Source organism: Passer montanus, unplaced genomic scaffold (genome assembly GCF_014805655.1).
Source record: "Passer montanus isolate IOZ18808 unplaced genomic scaffold, ASM1480565v1 scaffold21, whole genome shotgun sequence".
Lineage (NCBI taxonomy): Eukaryota > Metazoa > Chordata > Aves > Passeriformes > Passeridae > Passer > Passer montanus.
Window position 1 is genome coordinate 8693808 of NW_024366703.1, and position 21840 is coordinate 8715647.

Sequence of the window (21840 nt, forward strand, 5' to 3'; positions counted from 1 at the left end):
GCTTGACCTCATGCTCTTAAATTCACAGTAAATCCCTGTACCAGCTCTGCTGCTGACTCTGTGCCAAAACAGACAGGATAAATATCACCAATAACGTGTTCCAGGCAGGAAATCAAGGAAATTCCATGCAGGGTGTCAGAAGAGATGAGAAGAGAGGCCACTGCTCATTGAGTCCAAACTTAGCACTGACCCACACACCCAGGCTAGCAGGGAGTTAGAGAAGACAGAAATATGTAGACCTTTAAAGATCACTCTAAAGTAATTTTTTAAAAAAGGTCATAATAGTCACCAGAACTTTGACCTGAAATGGGTGATGGCTACAGGGGTGCAGGTGTTTTCTGTCTTTTAATCAGACTTCAGGACATAATAAACGTTCAGTTTTTTTATTTTCCACATGTCTGTATTAGTTTTCCTACCAGTGTAGTGTCTGGAGCAGTAAGGAAAATGAATATATTCTTTCATGTAGTTAACAATTCATAAGAAAGTTTCCCCATGTTTTGAAATTACAAGAAAACTACCAAACTTCATCATTTTAGCTACAAGATTTATTTGTATGGCCTGTTACCTAAAGCAGTGTCTGACACTAAAAGGTGGTTTAGGTGGGTGAACACCCTAAACTCTGCAATGGGCCTGCTGCTGCTAAAACTGGGTATTTTAATTTTCTCCAGGCAGCAAGGCACTGTTAGCACATGAACATTTTAGTGTATAGTTTGGTCTGTTAGCCCAAGTTCTTCCTTCCCTAAACCTCCAAGATAAGGTAGAAGAGCCAGGATTAGCCCAGGACCATTTAAAATGTGAAAGTAAATGAGTCACTGCTGTTTCCTGCTTGGCTGTACATGAAGGAGGCAGGGAGCTGCTTCTATGGGGAAACAGAGGTGGGTATTTAGTGTATGACTGGAGCTGATCCCAGCACAGATGGGAAAAGCTGGTCCATGGTCAGCTCTGGGTACTACCAGGGAGATGCAAATGCTGGACTGAGAATTCATGCCAGAGCAGAGAATGATGTGAAAGGGCTGAAACAAACAAACAAAAAATGCAGCTTGGAGCTTGCTGTATCTTTAGATGTGAGTAGTTAATTACTGAATTTGGCCTTCTGTTCCCTCATGTGCTCCATGTCAGAAGAATTGCCTTGGTTCTAGTGGGGAAAAGGGAGCATTTGACTGCAGTTGCTGCAGGAGTGTTGTGTGAGAGCTTGGTGCTCTTGCAAACTTTGGATTAGCACGTTATAACTTAAACACTCCAGCAGAAAAGAGATGAGATTTTGGTTTCTGGACCCTGAAATAGTTCTGTACATGCAGCACCATGTTCCAGGGGATGGTGAGTTCTGGGCACTTCCCAGATGCCAGGGAATGTTCCACTGCAGTTCTCCTCTTGTGGCCCAGAAATGGAGTGCTGTTATGAGGGAATATGCTCTCTTTGTTACCAAGATATCTCAGTGACTTGGTTAAAGGAACTCTTCACCCTCCATTTGGGGTTTCTCCAGAAGAATGGTGTTACAGTAAATAGAGCTGATCCCATTTTACCCATCAGCTTACACACACCAGGGTCAGTTCTGGGAGGTGTTCGTTGGTTAATAATCAACCAGTCAAAAGCTTCAGTGTCTCTGAGTGCTGAACAAAACTTCCTGCCAGGCAGCTGTTCCTCATACCTAGTGAACACTACTCTACCTCTCTGCAGCAGCCTCTTAGGCACATTTGAAGGATGAAATGCTGTCCTCAGTCTTCCCTACTTATCCCAGTTCTTCCAGCCTTTCCTATATTTTAGATCTCTGATGAGCCCCTTTTTTGTTTGTAGTTTCTCCAGTTTTCCCTGGTTTTTAAATTGTGGTGTTCCACTGGATATTTTCCAGTTGTATTTTTAACAACTACAGCAAAATGATACATACCTGTATGTCCACAGCTGAGCACCCTTCATGCATATTGATATTTATAGTTTACATAAATCAAGTTGGTTTTCTGCAGAAGTATGCAAGTGTTTTTGCAGCTTTTGCAGTTCATTATTCCTGTGCACGTCTCCCTCAATTTATTTTCCAAATCAGCTCATTTAAGATGACTTTTATATTCGTATTCTGATACCATGCTACAATTCCATCCCAGATACAACTCCATCATTTAGGTTTTTAATGCCAGTGCAATTTTTTCAAATAATAATTTGACGGAAGAAGACACAGTGACTTATTTGCAGGTGTTATGAGATTGTGCCCTAGCACAATGGGCATTGGAAGAGAAAGTGCAAAATTATATTTTTAAGATGCAATCTCAAAAATCAGTTATCATTGATGAAAAGTGAGTGAGCTTTCAGTGCTGAATAAGACCAGGTGGAGAGGAGCAGGCAGGCGGAGCCCTAACATGGGTGTGTTTTGATGTGAGAAGGACTTGAAAAATACAGAGAAAAGATGATGTGGAAACAGCAACAGGCTATGGAAACATCCTGTATCTGTGTTTTTTGGGACTTAAGCTGGTGGAAATGACCTTTACATGATGAGTGTGCATATGAAAGTGTAGCATGCTTGCATTTGGATAGTTTATTTGCTTTCTGACTGATTTTGGGGTTGAAATGGGATCATTTGGATAACTGAGTTGTGCTGATTCTGCATGGTTTACTCCTAAATATTGGGAATTTAGTCACGCTCAAAGAATAGAATGTAGTGTTAAGTAGGATTTGATGTGATGGTCAAGGATAGCATATTGATGATCTTGTAAGACTAAAATCAAGTATAAAGGATGAGTAGTGCAGACTGAGAGGACAGATAATGTTCTCAAATGAAAACTCACCTCATGCACTATCATGCTTTGAATTTTAATTTTTGAAAGGGAATTAATATATCAGTTGTCTTCAAAACAGCTTTCTATGGTAAGCCAAATTGGCCTTTGCAAGCAAAGAAATTCTGATAATTCTGAGAAGCCTGACTGGAAAAGATGTGGCCTCAACCTCCCTCTTTGGCCATGCTCTCATCAGAGGAGGGATTTGCTTTGACTGTTTTTGCAAACAGAATGTGTCTCACTTCAACTGATGGTTGCCTTTCTCTCTGTGAAGGTTGTGTGTGGTGTGGGATGCCTGGTAAATCATCCAGATAAATGGCATAAATAGAATTATTCTGGTTTCACTGGGTTTACAGTGACTTTACAGTACACTAGCCTTATTTACTGTCTGGTGTTATTTTAGCATAAATATGAAGTGCACAACAGGAGTAAACGGCCAATGGATGTAGTAAACTCCATCAGGATTTGACTTTGGAGTCAGCAAACTACAAATATCAAAGGCTCTTTCCTGCATTTTATTTGCATCTGAGTATTGGACTGACACCAGCTCTTCCCAAACACTGCTTGGTTTTCTTCAAGCTGTTTTCCTTGCCTAAAATATCCTGAAATATGGATTGTGAAGGGATGATAAATGCACAGATCCCCTCTTCCAGCACCTGTAAAAAGTTGTGCTTAACTTCAGTACTTTTGTGGTCTCTCTCTCTTCCCCTGGAAAAAAACAAAAAACAAAAAAATCTTTTTAAAAATTGTTATTCTGAATCAATTTTTTAAAAATTATTGAAAAAAGATTTTTGAAATGGATTCTGGATTCTCTGGGCATCCTGTGCCAAGGCCACACCACCCTTCTTCCCAATATCCCATCTAAACCCCAGTGAGAAATCGTTCCTCCTTGCCCTGTCACTCCAGGCTCTTGTGCAAAGTCCCTCTCCAGCTCTCCTGGGACTCCTTCAGGTGTGAAAGGGGTTCTAAGGTCACTGCAGAGCCTTTTGTTCTCCAGGCTGAACACCCCCATTGTGTAAAAACCATCATACTTCAGAACTTAAAAGGAAACTCAGGAAATCTGTGGTATTATGATGAGTATCTGGTCTGCTAAGGAGTTCTGCATATCATATCTCTTTTGGGTTCAGTTTCTGCCTTTGAAAAGCAAAGGCATTTTGTTACTGATCTCTTTTATAAAGAGCTCAAGAACTGAAAATTATTAATACATAAAAATACCCCTATCTTTGGCTAAAAAAAAAAAGTACGAAGAGTTGAGCCTGTAGGTATTGTTCCAACTAGCAATTTACATCTCATTATCTTCTAGAATATTAACTTTCATCACATTGTGGATTCTCCTTACACTGTTTCCTTTCATACTTAGGTTGACTGTAATACGAAATCAGAGGAAAAAATCTCTCTTGTTCGGTTCAAATTAATTGCACTGTAGTTGAGGGATTTTGATAAATTGATACTTCACCCCCATCATCTTTGGACCTGAAGAGGATGGAAGCAAGAAAGATGAGATTTTATCCTAATATTTTGCTTTGAAAATCAGAAAGTATATGTAATTATTTTCTTCTGCTATGTATGATTCCGTGAAGGCAAACCACAAAGGGCTGTGCTGCTGACGGTTGGGCTCATGGGGTGATAGGGCCTTTGCCTCAGAATGTGTCAATTCTCCTTCCAATTAATCGTGACGGTGTGTTTGTGGGAAAAGGACACAGGTTCTCATTCTGACCTACCCCGGCAGTCCTACAGAGGCACAGCTGTCCATGGCATGTGGATTGTCTCTGTCTGGGTTATTTTCCTTGCACAGGCCTGGCCTCTGTCACACACAGATCACGCTGATCACTGGATCAGCAAGGCAGGGGGTGACTGCCTCGGACCCCTCCCCAAAAGAAGCATTTTAAGCCCGTGGTCAGCAGCAAAAAAATGTTGATTTTTTTTATTATCCTTTTGCCTTTGCAGGGAACTCTGCCAAGTTTGATGTACTGCTTATGGGCTCAACCCAACAAGAACCCAAGCGCTTCGCTGAAGATGCTGAGGGCAGACTCACAGGAGCCAGCTTTAGGCTCACTAAAAACTTGGACTTCTTAAAAGGAAAAGACTGTCACAATCCCTCTTTCCTAATTTTAAGGACCAAATATACCTGCTGGAAATCAGAATAGTTCAGTCCCATCTCCCCTGTGTCTGTTTCCTTGCAATTCTTTCATTTGGCTTGATGCAGCAAGATAATTTACAATGCAGCAAGCATCACAATTAGCATTATATCAACATATAAAGAGATTTCTGATATTAATAATCCTCCTGGCCTTTTGCAGATTTCTTTTCACATTTTCTGTTTTACAAATGTGTGTACACATATGCGTCCACAGGTGTAAAAGATAGTTATTGTTTCTTGAAGAGTTATTTCATAAATCTTTTTCCCCTCAAAAATCCTTTTTACCCTGGATTATTAGAGGCAGAGGCAGTTTTTAATCAGACAAGAGAACTAAAATTTTCCGATTTTCCCTGTTACATGGTTTCTGAATCCTTTAAAAAAATATAATTTAATCAATAGATGGAGCTAAAAAGAGGTTTGAAGTTTTGGGGATTTTTGTTACCAAAACTACTACAACCAGTCAATAGCCCCATCTGCCACACTTTCATCTTTCCATCTTCAGACCTGTAAATATTTTTCAGCAGAACAGTGATTGCAGAAGTACAGATTTAACCTTAATGATTTCCTTGGTCAGTTTTGTTGGTTCTACTAAAGATGCAAAACAAGCTTATTGACAACAGACAAAATGAAGGATCCTTCTGCCAGCTAAGTGACACAGATCCTCCTGCTCCAGAGCAGGCTTTGGAGGAGAAATATTTGTCTTTGAAATGGACTATGGTAATAAACTTCCAAAATACCCTATGCTTAGTTGCAATTTGCAGCAATATGACTGCTGGGATATCTCATTCCTTCTCTCCAGACAGGAATGGAGGGTGCTACTTTCATGGCCTCTATGATAAATGACTGTGTACAAATCCTCAGCTTCTATTCAGAATGGTATTTTCAAATGTAAGGTATCCTCCTAAAGGGCTAGGCAGTTCATTTTGCCATCTCTGCTTCGACTTCAACAGAAGCAGAAAACTCATTTCTCTCTTTGAAAAAATGTAATTTAAAACAAGAAAAAGAGCAAACTTCCTTACAAAGAGAGGCATTTTGTTAAATCTGAATGTTAAAATGAAACTCAAAGTTAATTCAGGAGCGACTATGATTTCTTTCTATTATTTTTTTTCTGCATCATTTATATGCAGATTGGAGGCACTTTTCAGCAAGTGTCAATGGGCAGAGGACTAATGACACCTCAGGGGCATTAGGGAAAAATTCTCACCTGAGAAAGAACATAGACATCACTGCACCAAACTGCTGTGGATTTTCAGTTCATGCAAACTGTTCCCAGCACCCCAGCTTCTCAGTGAGGTCTCAAAATGGCAAAAATCAGAACAGTTCCACTGAAGTTCATGATGGTGTCAGTATATTGGGGTGTACTTTAGTCTTTGGCTTTTTTCTTTTAACAGCAAAGCCTCCAACCTGATGAGAAAGCACTGCAGTGGTCATTTCTGTAATGTCTCCAATAAGTACGTAGGTAGTTATTTCCTCCATTGTTTGCATGTGTTTTCCTATTTAATTACCATGAATTTTATCCACACCAAGTGTTTAATTTCCTACACAGAAACACAGAATGGCTAGAGTAGGAAGAGATCTTGAAGATCATCTGTTTCCAACCCTCCTGTCATTTTAATTTCTGTAACATACCAAAAATAAGTTTCCCAGTTAAGTAAAGTTACAAATATTTACTTTAGGTGACTGTTTATCTAATACATTATTTTACTCAGCATGAAAATGAGAGGTGGAAAACAACAAACAGAATTTTGCTAAATACAAATCTGAGCATTCCTGATTCTGCACAATCGTGTCGCTGATGCAACATGGTTGTCTGTCTGCATGCTTTCATATTTTATTATGCTTTCTGAACTGAAACTCATTTTCCTCTCTCTCTACCAAATGTCTCACTTTTGGGATGCCTGAAGTCTTTGATTCTACCTATTTGCCTATATTTATTTATTTATTTATTTATTTAAACTGGTGGATAAAACTGAGGTGCTTTACTTAGGTTTCTGTAAAACAAGCAGACACTAGCTTTCTATGTTAGACATTCAAAAAGAATGAGATGGAACAGTACTTCTCTCCAGAAAGAGATATTCTATGTATTTGTCATAGTGATGGACTGTATTTTCAGATCAGCAGTATACTGCATAACAGCACAAAAGACTTGAATATAAGGTCTGTTTATCCTAGTGGCTCTGTCAAGTCAGTCCATGTGATAATCACTCTCTATCTTAATTTTCTTTCTTATATACCATCACCACATGAATTTTGCTTCCAAGCTGGTTATGTAGAAATTGTCTCCTAATGCAACTATGGCACTGCACAAAAAAAAAAGTTACTTTTCCTACACTGGAACCTCCTCTTATTTACTGATAAAACAAAAGATCTGTTGAGGTTCTTCCAAAACATCCCAGATATACTGGATAGGGAATTGAGGAAAGGAGGCTTCCAAGTCTTATCTATCTTATAGTGAAGTGTACCTAAGACATGATAAAAGACTTTCTCTAGTGCTGATCACAGCTCATTGTGCTTTCTGACTGCATTCTGGTTCCAAGTCCTGAATCATCACCACCCCTATTCCATGCAGCCATCCAGAGGAGTCAGTTGCAGATGGGAGCACGATTTAAAATAATGAGCCAATCACAGTTAATTTTCTTGGTATTTACTGTAATAACATTAATTTTGATGAACCTCTCCATTATTAATGTGAATGTCACAAGTGCTTCTATAGCATTTTCACTTGGATTCCATATTAATTACCTGGACTGTTAATCTAAAGTGCCACTACAGGAATATAATAGAACATAACTGTGAGAGGAAAAGATTTCTTAGTCAATGTGAATGTATGAGCTAAAAAAAAATAAATTACCTTCTCTCACTCTTTTCTCAGGCACAGTGAGGTGTCAGTGCCTTGGATGGAGTCACAGCCCCATAATGGATGCCATTTACTCTTCTGCAACATGATGATACATGGCTGGATTACCATTTGAACTCATCCCTCTTTACATGTAATGGACATAAATTGCATTTATGTTTTCTTTATAGCCCACTTTAGTGCCATCATGGAAAAAGCTTTAGAATAAATGAGAGCAGACCTACATTTCTTATCCAGTTTTCAAAACATGGACCAACTTGACTTTTTCTTACAGAGTTTGAAGCTTAGCAGGGTATAAAAAAAAGGACGACATTTCCATCTGTGAGAAACAGCATGTCAGGTTTCCATAGCATGAGGACTGTGAAGCTAATCTCTCCTATGATTTCTGTCCAGTGCCCATAATCACCCTTTTTATGAATTTTCTATATTGCAAGGGAGCACTATATAATTCACTAACTGAGCAATATCTGTTATACTTTCTTTTTATGAGCCATTCCATGCCTCCTTAATACAGATTATCCCAGATAATTTAGATTCCAGGAAAAAGCACTCTTTACCTCATCTATTTTATTTTTTTAAACCAGGGTTTAAAACTAGTGGGATAGAGATGGATTAAAAGCATTATTGTTAATGTGAATGAGTACTCTGCTTGATACCCCTCTCTCTCAGACTTTATTATTATCAAACATTTTCATTGACATAATCTAAAATTCCCTCTTATTCCATTGCTGCACTCCTGGAGGTCCCTTTACCAGCCACTGCTCAGACCCATGCTTCCTGTTCTCTGGATTCTCCTCCTGATGCCCAGATGCAGAGCTGAGGGCTCCAAAGATCCAGCATCCTTTTGTGCTGCCATGGTGTCACTGTAAATTATTCACCTGGACCCCTTGTTTGCTCCTTACTTTCCCAGCACAAGAAAAGCCTTTTTAGCACTTCATGAATAGCTCTTCCACGTCTCAAATAATTTTTGAGTCATTTCCCTTTACAGTCTAACACACTCATGTCTTGTCTCCATTCACATGCTTCCATCTTCTTTTCTTACCTATCTCCAAGCTTCTGTCTGCTTTTTCCTTTCTTCCTCTGGGTGCACAACTTACTAAGGAAGAAAATAGAAAGCCAGGCATGCACCCACACACCTTGCTCTGATATCCTGGCATGGTATTGGCACTCACAAACACCTCATCTCCACTGTCCTGATGGTCAGCATAGATCTGGGCCTCATATAAAGCAAATCCTATGCACAGCTCCTCGGCTTCCAAAGGAGAAACTTTCACAGAGTACGATTTGAATGCAGATTTTGATGAGCTGCTTAACTATTCCTCACAAGCAGAAGGTGGTCCATGTGCCATCTCTGCCAAGAGCTGTGCTCTGTGAGCTGTCTGCCTGGAGAGGTTTAGGTCCTGCTTTCTCCTGAATGATTGAAAATTGACTACAAATGCATTGTTTTAGCTCCAGGAGAATCTATATCACCAATTTTCTGTGTGGTTTCTTCTCTAGGTTTGGGAAATATCAGCTTTCATCTGCTTTCATCAGACAATGCCCCATCTTATGTGGAAAAAATCCGAGTGCGTTTAGCGTCTGTCAACACCGACTTCATCACAGTCCTGGTGAAAACCAGTGATGAATAAGTGAGAGAAAGATATAAAAGCATGATAAGTCTTATCTATCTCTCCTAACACATCAATGTTGAAGAATTATGAAGAACCCTTTTCTCAGTCTCAGCCTGTAAGATCACAAACCTTGTCAGTCAAGCTTCTGAAACCCGGGGTTGCTGAACATGTTACAGTATCATGATGATGTAACAGATGGCAGGGAGCAAGACACCAACAGAATGTGATTATATCCTAAGGAAACTATTTTAAAATATGGCAAACACATCAAAAGCTCCTTTCACATTCTTCCAGGCCTAACAGCAAAACACTCTAACAGCTCAGCAAGAATATTAGTGAAGCCAAGTAAAATAAAATGCTGGAAACTGCTTTTTCTAACTCTGATAGAAGCTACCTCCTATGTGTAAAATAATAAGAGCTCTATGTTACAGCTGAATTTCTTAAAAGAGAAGCAGGGGCTGCCAAGCACATTAATTATTAGGAAAAAAGTTTAATGATGATTTTAAACTTGGGTGAGAGATCGACTGCATCAACTGAGCTGATTTGTCACTGCTTGAGAGGGGGTTTTATTTTAAAGGAAATGACCTTCCTAGTCACTGTGGGCTGTCCTCGTCACTTCTTATGGTTCTTACAGAGTTTCACATGCTAGCTAAGGATGTGGTTTACCTTGTGTATTTTCTTCAAAAGCAGAAGAGCTACATCAATTTATAACATCCAAAAATCTGCCTCTTTTTCCAGGTTCTCTCTCACAATGAAGGCCAGCAGGATTTTCAGTGTTGTCAGTTCACAGTTTTATTATGAACCCTGTTTTCATTACTATCTTCAGCATAGAATTTGTTTTAATTTTTTATTTTATGAGATCACCCTTTCAAAAAATGATTCACCTTAACAGCAGGGAAAAGTTGACTGCAAAGGGTCCCAAATTAGTCATCAAATTCATCCAAAGGCACACAGTTCTTATTCTTTAAAATAACAAAATAGACAATTTAAGCCTTTTTTGTGAATGCTTTTTATTTTCAGTCACCATTTGATATTTCTGCTTCCAATGAGTTCTCTTGGGCTGACTGGGAAGCTGAGTCAAAGAGCAATTAGCCAAAAGGTTTCAAGGGTGTCAGTATACTCAGTGCTGACATGAGAAATCTGGAATTATCCAGCAACCAGACACTCCAATGGAAGCTCACTGCCTCAGTGTCTGATAGTCCCAAAGGTGCCAACATGTTCCTGGAGGGCAGGAACAAGATCTCCATGGAGAAATCCCCCCACAGAGTCAATCCTTTAACTGAGTAGCTGAGAATTGCCACACAGAATAAGAAGAAAAGTACATTTATTATACTCCTCCCTTTCAAATTTCTCATTTTGCTGCTCCTTTATCAGCTACCAGAAAATGCCCTTTCTATCAGCATATTACTGCACAGACATTGTGCAAAGTGCTGGGAACAGACTGAGCATAGCTGAGAGCTTATTAGTGATGGACTTAACCAATTAATAAGCATGTTTTCTCTGCTCTTTGAAAGCCAGAATGGAAATACTTTGGGCTCCAGTTCCTCTTGCTCATGATGTACTTCTTCTTCACTTTTGCTTTGTGGGGTCTCTGATTCATGGCTGCTTTATACAATGTTAGCATATACACTAATTAAAAAGGATTTATCAGGTTGAGCTCATGATGACTGAAGGATCCCTTCTCCCTTGGCAAGGTTTGAATATTTGACTGGCTCATTAATGCTTCTGCTTTTTCTCTTTGTAAGAGGAGACTGAAAAATGAAAGAAGGGATTTGCTGTGCAGCTTTAGATGAAAGGTTGGTTCATTTATTTTTAAAGCTGTCTAAAGGGGTTAAGCCCTACTCTGATTTACACCAAAGGGCAACTTATAACCCCTCAGCAAAATAATTACTCATTTAAGTTGACAGGCACCATTTATTTGCAGGATTTCTTCAAAGTAAACAAGAGAAAAATTTATATAAGGTTTTTCCCTTTAGAGGATGCAAAATTGGCAGAGCTCTTCTGAATTTGTGTGAAACAGGAGTTACCTTAGTTGACCTGGTTTTGATATTTCAGACCATCATAGTCATCCAATTATAGGAAAATACCCTAATTTTCCTGGGGATTTGACCCTTGAGTTTAAAAAAAAATGTCCAGTACTTGACTCTTATTCTGCCACTACTCACAGAGCCCTCCAAGCAGAATTACTCCAGATTTACCTTGTCACAGGTGAAATCCCAGCATCTTCAGAAATGGAGAACCCACATAATAGTTACAAGTTTCAAAGTAATTAATATATCCAAAAATATACACACATATTTTAAAAACGCCTCCTATCAGTGCTAATCTTTGATGTTTGGCTGGATTATTATCTCAGGAAGATCGTAACCCTGAGAGTTTTAAGTGCCCACTATGTCTTCCTTTTTATTCTTTCTAAAGTACCTGAAAGATCCCACTGAGTCAATTACACACAGTACCTCTTAATAATGTCCTCTTCATGGCACATCATTGTTTTCCTTTATGTTTATTTCAAAAGGTTAAATTAAACAGGAGAGTAGAGATAAATCCACATTATGAATTATAAAAAGTTACCACATGCTCCTGAGAATGCCTGGAATGTTGATGGGAAGGATTTAGTGAAGCAGTGCCCTGGGGAAGTCAGTGCCAGAGAAAGCCAGGATTGTTTAAGTCAGAGGAAATCTGGGTGCATGAACTTTGCTGTTTACAAGTTTATTTTTTCCTGCACTAGGAGTCTGGTGCCAGCAGCCTCTTGCTTGCTGACTCCGATGGCTCCGTTTGCCTGAAAATCCCTGCACAATGTAGAAGATTAAGTGGATGCCAAGGAAAGTGGAACAAGTCCCAGTGGTTGTGAATCCTGAGGAAAAGATTATTCTGACACTATCCAGGTCTCATTTAGGTCCTGACCTTCTTTAAGCAAGGTGATCCTTGGAAAACCCTCCAGCTCTGTGATTATCTGAAATTTGGCTACAGGATGGAGTTACATTGTGTGGGAATAGCAACAGGGAGCACCTGAATGCTACAACTGAATCCCATAACCTTTCCTGGTGCTGCACCTCTTTGGAATGAAAACTTTGCAAACTCTTCACAGTGTGACTTTGAGCTTTATCTTCACTGTGGACGATGAAACACTGGCCACATCTCTCAACCAAAGTTGCATCTCATAATGAGTGAAATATTATTCATATTGCCTTTGAGTGAGTACATAAAGCACCTTATGAGCCTTCCAAATATTAAAGGTGATATAAAAGGAAATAGTAATATGCCCACATAAATATTAAAGGAAAACTGACACTTCCCTTTTATAAAAGCAATATCCATACATGACTTAATATTTTCTAGAATGTACTGAAAGATAAAATCTGAATGTCCACATTTTAGAGCTATATGCTTGTCTACAGAATTTCACTTGGAGTTTGCTCACCCTCCTCATTTCTTCCTCTCCTCCCCTCCCCAGTAAATCATTAAAAGCAATATGGTTTGTAAAACTGTTGAGTACAGAACTCCCTGAAATTCTTTTCAAAAAAGGTCAGGAAGGAGAGGTTTGTTCTGAGAAGCAAGTGATGAGAAATGAAAGGGAAAACATCAGCTTTTTATGCTGCAAATAGAAGAACATGGTGCTGAATCTTAGAAGCAGGCAGCAGCAATAAATGTCAAGCATAGTGGGTAATAAACTCCATCTCCAAGAGTATGAGGAGTAGCCAGTGTGTTATACAGGTCATCATTCCTTCATTGTCCTCTTTTCAGCTTTCCCATTGCACATGGTCACCTGAAACCAATGAAGTCTGTAGGAAAAAACCCCAAAACAAACAAAAAACCACCAAAGCAGGGCTTTCCCTCTGATAGTGATAAAGCCTATTTGCCATCTGTTCTAAACTGTTGTATTGCCTAACATAAATTGGTTTTGCCTGTCACTTCAGAAGTCTCTACTGAAATTGCAACAAAATGGTTCTCTGGCTTCCCTTTCATCCTCAGTGACACTTCATTAGAATTACCAGCACTTCCATTTCCAGCTCCTTTTTTTGTCAGTGCTGTATCATGAGGAAGATACCTATACTAGGGAATGGGTTGTGGGGTTATGGCACTTAATTGCAGACATTTGCACCAACTGGTTTTGATTTCCACGTCTGGACAAAGGTTTAAATCAAATAATCTAGTCTGAAAACTTGTGCAAGATGAAAAACCAGTCAAGGCAGTGATGGATTATCTGAATCAGCCATTATTCAAGACTGTATCCTTCCCTAGTGACATATCCACCACAGCAGAGATGCACAGAATGAAGCTGCCCCTGCCTTTGCTGATTTTGGAAAGGGCAGGTGGGAAAAGCAGAAGGAGCAGAGTCCCAGCCGTCCCATCTGAGCTGCTGTGTGCCCACACTGTCACTGCTGCACAACCTGCCCAGGGAGAGTGCAGGAGCTGGGAACCCAGCTGTGCCTTGTGGATGGAGCAGCTCACTCCCTCTAGCTTTGGGACTGCTCTGCCACCCTTGGCTGAGGAGGTGGAAAGACCCCGAGAGGGATGTCACATCCAGCTCTGGAAGCAGAAAGGGTGTGGGAAGTAGCTACTAAAATTAAACATGCAGGAGATCCTGTCTCAGTGTTTCTCAAAAACCTAGCCAAAAACTCACTTGTGGGAATGAGCAAGCCAGGGCTGGGCTGCTTCTGCCACAAGGCAGGACTGAGGAACTGAAGACACTGCTTCCATAAGGATGGCCACTCATATTTCAAAGAAAAAATGCCTTTCTCTGCACTTCTTTCTCAGAATGAAAGACTATCAGCACAACCCAACTTTTCCCTTGGCACCTCTAACCTGGCCTGTGGGGTTTTAATGTATGCAGAAGGGGGAACAGCCATTTTTTCATCTCAGTTTTCTGCTCCACCAGGCTACCTGCTTTGCTTGAGGCTGGAGCTGTCTCTGGAGCAGTCCCTCCAGTGATACCAATAAAGCAGAATGTCACAGCTCCTGGTGCTTTGCATATTAACAAGGCTATTATGGCTCTTAAATGACATAGTATGACCCTCCTCTTCTCATCCCCTGGGAACTCCTCCTTTTCAAAATTATTTTATTTACATGTGCAGTGAAAGTCAGGTCAGGTAGTGATTCCAAAGAACTTTGTGAATCTGTTTCATTTTTCAAAACCAGCCTGAGTTTACAAATTTTTCTCCCTTGGACTCAATTACTAAGGTTGGAATTTTGTTTTGTTTTAATTTTTTTGTTCAATGGCATTCTTGTTCCTTAAATAAATCCTGACTCCTCCAAGCCTTTAATTCTCCATTGTGTAACCGTTGACTTCTGTAGAATAACTCATCACAAAGTATATATATTCAATCCATCTACTTTATATTACACTGCTTCTTGCCCTACCAGTGTTGCTCTCTCATTTGTTTTCTGTGCTGACTGATTATTATTTATGTCAGGCCAAGAATTTCCTGCAATGACTATTGCCCTTTAAAAAGCCTCATTTTACAGTTCCCTAATTACCCTTTAAAAAAAGCTATTATTAAGCAGCAAAATGGTCATAAAAAGACTTGGCAATCCTAACAAAATCTGATCTATATAAACTCTAATAGAAAGTCATGATAATTTCACACAATTCCATTCAGATATTTCTGCATTGGAACATTTTGATTTTAAAATTACTTAATTGATGGATTTTAATTTTATTGCCTGTTATAGATTTTTAAAGAAATAATTTGGAACATAAAGTTTAATGTTTAGTTAGATTTTTTTTTTTGCCAGACCTTTACTTCAAAAGAAGCTGGTGCATTTTTCTTTCAGTATGTGTGTGTGTGTGTTTTTGTATGTGTTTTTGTGTGTGTCTGGATTTTTTTGGTCCTATTATACTCTCCTCCCACAAAAGACCCATCAAAAAGAAATTATGGCAAAAATGTTATTTACATCTCTGACCAGTTACAAAGAAACTTAGTAATAAGAACAGATTCTGTAAATGGTCTGAATTTTGTATGCAATTCCAATACTACATGACTGCCCCAACTCTTCTTTCTGTCCAACAAAAAAAAAAAAGCCACATTGGTCCATAAAAAAAAAAAAAAAGAGACATGCATAGTAAGTTATACCAAACACTCTGAAATACAGAATCTTTTCTAGTGCCCTGAAAAGATTATTTTCCTTTCCTCTTCCTATTCTCCTATATCAATTTAGTGACTTCTTGAGTTTCTAAACTTGTGTTAATATTTCCAAACCTTTCTTATGCTTGATGAAAACTAAGAATTTCTCAACTAAGGTGCAATATTTGGAGGATCCTGGGAAGATGTTGTCCACTCTTTTCTTCACTTTAACTACATTATTTTCCCCATGTCTACCTGAACCAATGGGTTCATCTGTGAATTTCAAATGAAGCTGAATTCAGACTTCTCAAATATTTCTACAGAGGGGATGAAAGCCCAGTTAGGGCAACTTTCCCCATCCTTAATTCAATTAAGCTATTCTAATGGGGATTGTCCTCTCAGATATGGAAGAAAAAACTCAAAGAGAATAAAGAGCTTTTCAGAATTTCTTGATATTCATGACTTACTGACAGTGAATTAATATTAACTGTGAGTAAAAGCTTGAAAATGAACTTTAAAAGCTGCAAATTGCCCCTGTTTATGCCTAATGATAATTTTCAAAGTAACAGGTGGTTGATTGAGATCTTCAGCTGTCTTAAAAGGTGATGAATTATGTGAGTTCTTCTCCAGGTGCGGCTGAATTCCCATATTATCCTCAAAAAAACATGTCTTTTCCTGTTAGCTAATATTTCATGGGGTGTCAGAACATTTATAAAACTGTCATATTGCTGAGTGGCAAATAGCTGAGAATGACAAAAAACATTAACAGTGAAAGACGATGTCCTCAAATGATTAAATTAAAAGATAAAGTAATCACAGAAATTATTGTTTATCAGAATTCCTGGTGAACAGAACCAGAGTGTGATTTTTCCTAATTCAATTTGTCTTTTTGCATACTCTATTTATCCATGTCCATTTTTTCCTAAGTGATTCTCCCCAGTTCATCACTCTACAAATGAGGTCCTCTTCTTCTGAGTCATTTTGTGCTGCTGCTCTGTATAAATAAAGGCAAACCTCTAACCAAACCTTTATGAATTATTGCCTTTCCTGATTTAAAATTCTTAAAAATTCTTCTCTTCTTTGAGGAGGCCAACAAGTGAAAATCACTTACAGACTATTATTAGAAATTATTAGGGAAGACATAAAATCAGTGAGTGTCTTAGAAATATATTATACAGAGATTGTTAAAAGAGAAAAACAACTACTAGGAAGCAAATAAATGACTGACAATTGGTGATGTGATGAGAGAAAAACACTGTCACTTTACAGTTCAGAAGAAATCTGAAGTCATTGATTCCACTCACTTTGCACTTCATAGAAGTATTACAGATTGCTGGGATCAATAGTAACAACTAATATACTACCAGTCACAACTGTTATTCCAAGAAGCGATTCATCAAAGGCAATCATGTTTTTTCTTCAGAAGTCCATGCATTAATTAGAAAAACATCTGAAGTGAAAATAAAACCCTGTGCCAAAGTCACCATGGGTATTACACCACCACAGCCATAGATATAAAAATTGACTTGTTCTTGTACTGAGCCCACTAACCAGCTCTCAGTTAAGATAATTCTGCCTGGAAGGTTATTTTTGTCTTCAAAGGATTTCCAGATCTGCAGAATCTATCCCCTCCATAATTTCTACACATTTTTGTAGAAACAAACACTCTGTTTCAGTGTTCAAAATCTTTATCTTACCTCTCATTTAGACATGCCCAACTTTAAACTGCCAGCTCTCAGTTCTGATTAGACTTTTTTTGGCTGGACTAAAGAGCCCTTTAGGATCTGGTATTTTCTCCCCACAAAAGTACTTACACAGACAATCAGCACAGTGACCTCCAGATTTGGGGTGCGCATTTAAAAGTTTTACTGCTTAATTATTGGAGACAAGCAGCCAGGGATTTCATTGACTCAGGCGACCTTGTCATGGATCAGAGGCAGTGGTGGCACAGCTGAAAATAGAAGCAATCCTCCTGGGCTCTGCTTACATGCACTGATCATAAGCTATCTGCCAGATAATAGTCACACTTTGCTGGAGTACACAATCATGAGTGTATTGCTCGAGACATAATATGTTGTGCCACTAATGGAAAGTAGCTCCAGTGGGATGGGGAATCCAACCAAGAGGAAACTTAAAAAGAAGTTTGGCAGATCTGCACTGAACTCCTCCACTGCAACAGACATTTGCTCTGATCTCAGGCACATCACTTAAATTTGCCACGTTGCACCTAAAAACACAGCCTGGCAATACAGTGTGGGGAGAAACTCTGATGCACCCTGCTCCAACAGGAATGCAAGGTAACCTTCAATGCAAGTGACATTAAATAACATTTATGATGCAAATGCATGTTACCTGGCTGCATCAAACACCATCAACTCTGAGCATTTGCACCACAAAATCAGGGTTTCTGAAAGTGCAGAAACATGAAACTCCATCTTTAATTAAAAATAAGCATTTCAATCCGTCTTTCAAGAATATGTGAACCATAACAGCTTAAAGCACATAGCACTATTAATAAATAAAGTTTTATAGTTTCATCTACTTGTTTTGCCTTTTAATCATTTTTGGTGGTTCTAGCTGATTATAGCAAATCCCCAAGGTAAACACATAAGCCACGATTACTTTCAATCTCCTGTTATTGTTAAGAGTTTTCTCTGAGTAAGGACATGTAATGGCACATCAAACTAGAGAGTGTCAAGTTTATTTTTTCGTGTAATGCTAATATTAAAATGTTTATTCTTTACTCAAATTCCATATATTTCTGGTCATTATTTTCAGACTGGTTTTTTTCATCCATTATCTCTGAGATTAGATGGCCTTACTTTCATATTCATGCCTTCATGAAGAGGGAAGTTGGTTCTGAAAATGCAAATTAATAAACATATGAAAAGAAGGCTGTATGTTTTAAGACATATCCTTATTAAACAGAGAAGTATCTATTTTGAGGAGCTCAGTCTGAGATACTGAAAGAAGCAAGGGTTTTGTATGGATTGTTTGCTTTTTTAAGAGTACCCAACAGTGAAAAATAAACTTCTAAGGCACTAAAGCTTGGATTAGAAAAAAAATGTATTTTTCAGATACATAAGTGCTCCATTTAAAATGATATATTTATTTTTCTATCCAGATTAAGCTTTTGATTATTGTATACTTTTCTAGTTTAAAAAACCCAATGTTGCATTATGTAACTACTCAAATATGTCTATTTAATGGACAAGATTTATTTCAAATAATGACTTCCTAGAGAAAAACAGTTTTAAACAAACCCTGGTGCAGCAGCTGCTTCTAAATTCCAGCTGAATTGTGGCTCCCACTCCACAGCGCTGCATGGCCAGGCATAAAGGAGTGACAGTCTTCTCCAGCCACAGCTGGACACTTCATCTACTGCCTTCACAGACACTTGTATCTCCAAAATGATATTAAAGGAAAAAATATCGAGTAACAGCTTCTCCATTCCTTGCCTGGGTCATGGTTATGCCTTTCCCACCCCCAGGCAGAACAGGGCCATGTTTTTTTAGGAGGATTTTACTACTCTCCTGGTACCATTCCTGGCCATGGTCACATGTTCACTGTGGCTCCAGCCCTCTGGACATGTTTTTATTAAAGCTGTGCATGCACACAAGTGTGTGCACTTGGAAATTTGTCATGTTAGATAAGAATTAGGAAGCACACTAGGTACCAGATCAGCTAATTATCTTAAAAGAGCCATGAAGAAATCTCCTTGGAGCAAGGCATCCTGCCAGCTGTGTCCCAGCGTGGGCAAATCGCTCTCTGCTGGGAAGCATCAAGGCCTTTTCTTCAGAGGACTGGAAAGCACTTTAAAAATGATAATTAGATGCAGATCAAAAATATCCCTAGGAGGAGCCAGGTATTAACATCCCTGTTCTGAGCTCCTGTTCTGAGTACGAGGAGCCAAGTTCCTCTGTAAACTTGAAGCTGGTCATATAGAGGCCAGAAGCAAGAATGGCCCCACAGTAGGATACTGCAACTTGGGAGGGTGAAGGCTCATCTATAACTGGTGGCTCTGAAGATGTTTAATGCTCTCAAAGTGAAATACACACACCTAAAAAGAGTTAGGAACTGACCCCTCTTTACAGAAGAAGGGGACTCAGCTGCACAGCCTGAGTGTCACACCCCTGTGCAAACCTCTGAGGCAGCACATTGTCATTTTCATCTGTGCCAGGAAGGAAGAAGATTCTCCACCTGGTAACATTCCCCACTGGATATCTGATAATTCAGAAAGCTGCAGGAGGGCAAACATATGTTTTGAATACAAACAAAGAGATTTTGTGCCATGGGGGCAAGGGGACAGCCATTACCTTTGCCTGCAGTGACAGGGCCAGCAGGCAGCACAGCTGGGAGCAGGAGCTGCTGTTTCCTACACCAGTGCTCCAAGGAAAGGCATGTGCTGCTTGCAAGTACACAGCAAAGTAAGGATTTACAACAATAACTCTAGAGTTTGAAGTGGTCATTAGGTCAAACAGGTAACAGCAAACACTGTTTTCCTCATAATGATTTGTCTCCAGTTGAGTGTCAGGGCACTCGTAGGTCCACACGTTATTTTCCTGGTCAGAAATGGAAAATTGTTGACTTTTTGATTTAAAAGCACCTGTTCTCACACTGGTCCTGACAGTCTTGTTAGCTGTACCTGAACTCTGAGATTTTCAGGGCTAGAGCAGACCGTGGGGTGAAATTGCCCCATGCTGCAAACACTGATATACATTAGAGCTGAACAGCAGCTGATCTGAAATAGAGCACTGCTGTTGTACTTCCCCTATGATCTCATTTCCCTTCATTCTCTGATCAGACAGATTAAGACACCTTGTTTGTTTTTAGAGAAACACATCAAATTAAAAAAAATAAGATTAAAAAATTAAAATTTAAATAGTCCTCTTTTGTGTGGTCAGAAAATTGTGATAAGTTGGAACTTTGTGACTCTAGTTGCCTCCATATCTTCTTTCATATGCATTTATGTTTTCTCAAAGCACTACTAATAGGGGAAATTGAAAAACACTAATTTTTTTTACACAGAGTGCTTGTAATTTCAAATGATATTCCAGTATAGAAACTGGGAAATGTATTAGCCATTAATTAATTCAGATATTCTCTTGATTATTCCCCTGTGAAAGTACAATTTTTTTCTTCTTTTATGGTAGTAAGGAGTAGGGAGAGAGATACAGTATGCATTTTTCTCCCAAAATTCTTCCTCTGTCATCTTTCATCTTCCTATTGAAAGCAGAAGAAAAGGGATAGAGAATATGCAGAGAACGCACTCAGGAAAAGAAAGGAAGAGTTCTTTGAAAGTTTTCAATCTACAGAAAAAGGCCACTTTGGAGGGGGAGCAGAAGCTCTAAAAATGTTAAATGAGTACTTCAAAATTTGACATTTCAGACTTTGATGTCTATTGCTGTAGGGTAAACATTCGATAGAGAATTCATTGGAAGCTTTTGTCAAACATAAATCTTAGATTAGTAAGATAAAAAGGTCATATATAGATTTAAATAGAAGCATTAGAGACTATTGAATTGGTGATTATTTGAATTTTTCGTTTTAATAGTACCATGACCTACACATGAAAAAGTAGGCTCAGAGATTTATTATCAGTTTTTAACTGTAAAAATGTTATAACTTGCATAGTGAAGGTGGGGGTCAGAGTTAAGGCAGATCATAGGATATTAAGTTAAGAAAATAATCACTGTGAGGTCAGTGAGACAGAAAGATCTATTCAGACTGAAATTGTATAAAAAGAAGCAGAATGAGAAACTAAGTAAATGAAAAATAAATGAAAAAGAGTTTATAGAATCCAGTGGGGAAAACCTGAGGAAAATAATTATGAGCACAGACAGGGATGTGAGCACTCCTGCTCCTGAGTTCAACCATTGCTTTTCTTGGTGACCACACACTGTATGCTCTCAAAAAATTGAGTTTGCAGCTGGTTATCCTCAGAATTGTGATTATCAGCAACAGGAAAGCATTAAGAAAGGACTACATGTAATGAATAGAAGGAAACACTTCCAGATGGTGAAATTAATTAGAAAGTGAAGCATGCATGTGGGGAATTTCTAAGAGCCTCACTGCAAAGGTCACTGAGCACAGGACTGAACCAAGCATGGCAGATATCTGCTGAGGGATTTTTCATGGCCAGACGTGGTTTGCTCTGTTACTCGTGAAGAACTTTTCTTTCTTTGGGGAGTGAAAATCTTCACTGAGTTTATATCAATAGTCTATTTCTACCAACATTAATCAGGATCCCTGAAGGACCCATTTCTTTAAGTAACATGTAGGAAGTTTAAATCTTTTATTCACCACAGCTGGTACATAAACATAGGCTAAATCCAAAACAGAAAAGGACTTGACTGCTTGACACACATAGCATGATTTCAATTGCCAATCGCAAGTTTCCGGAAAC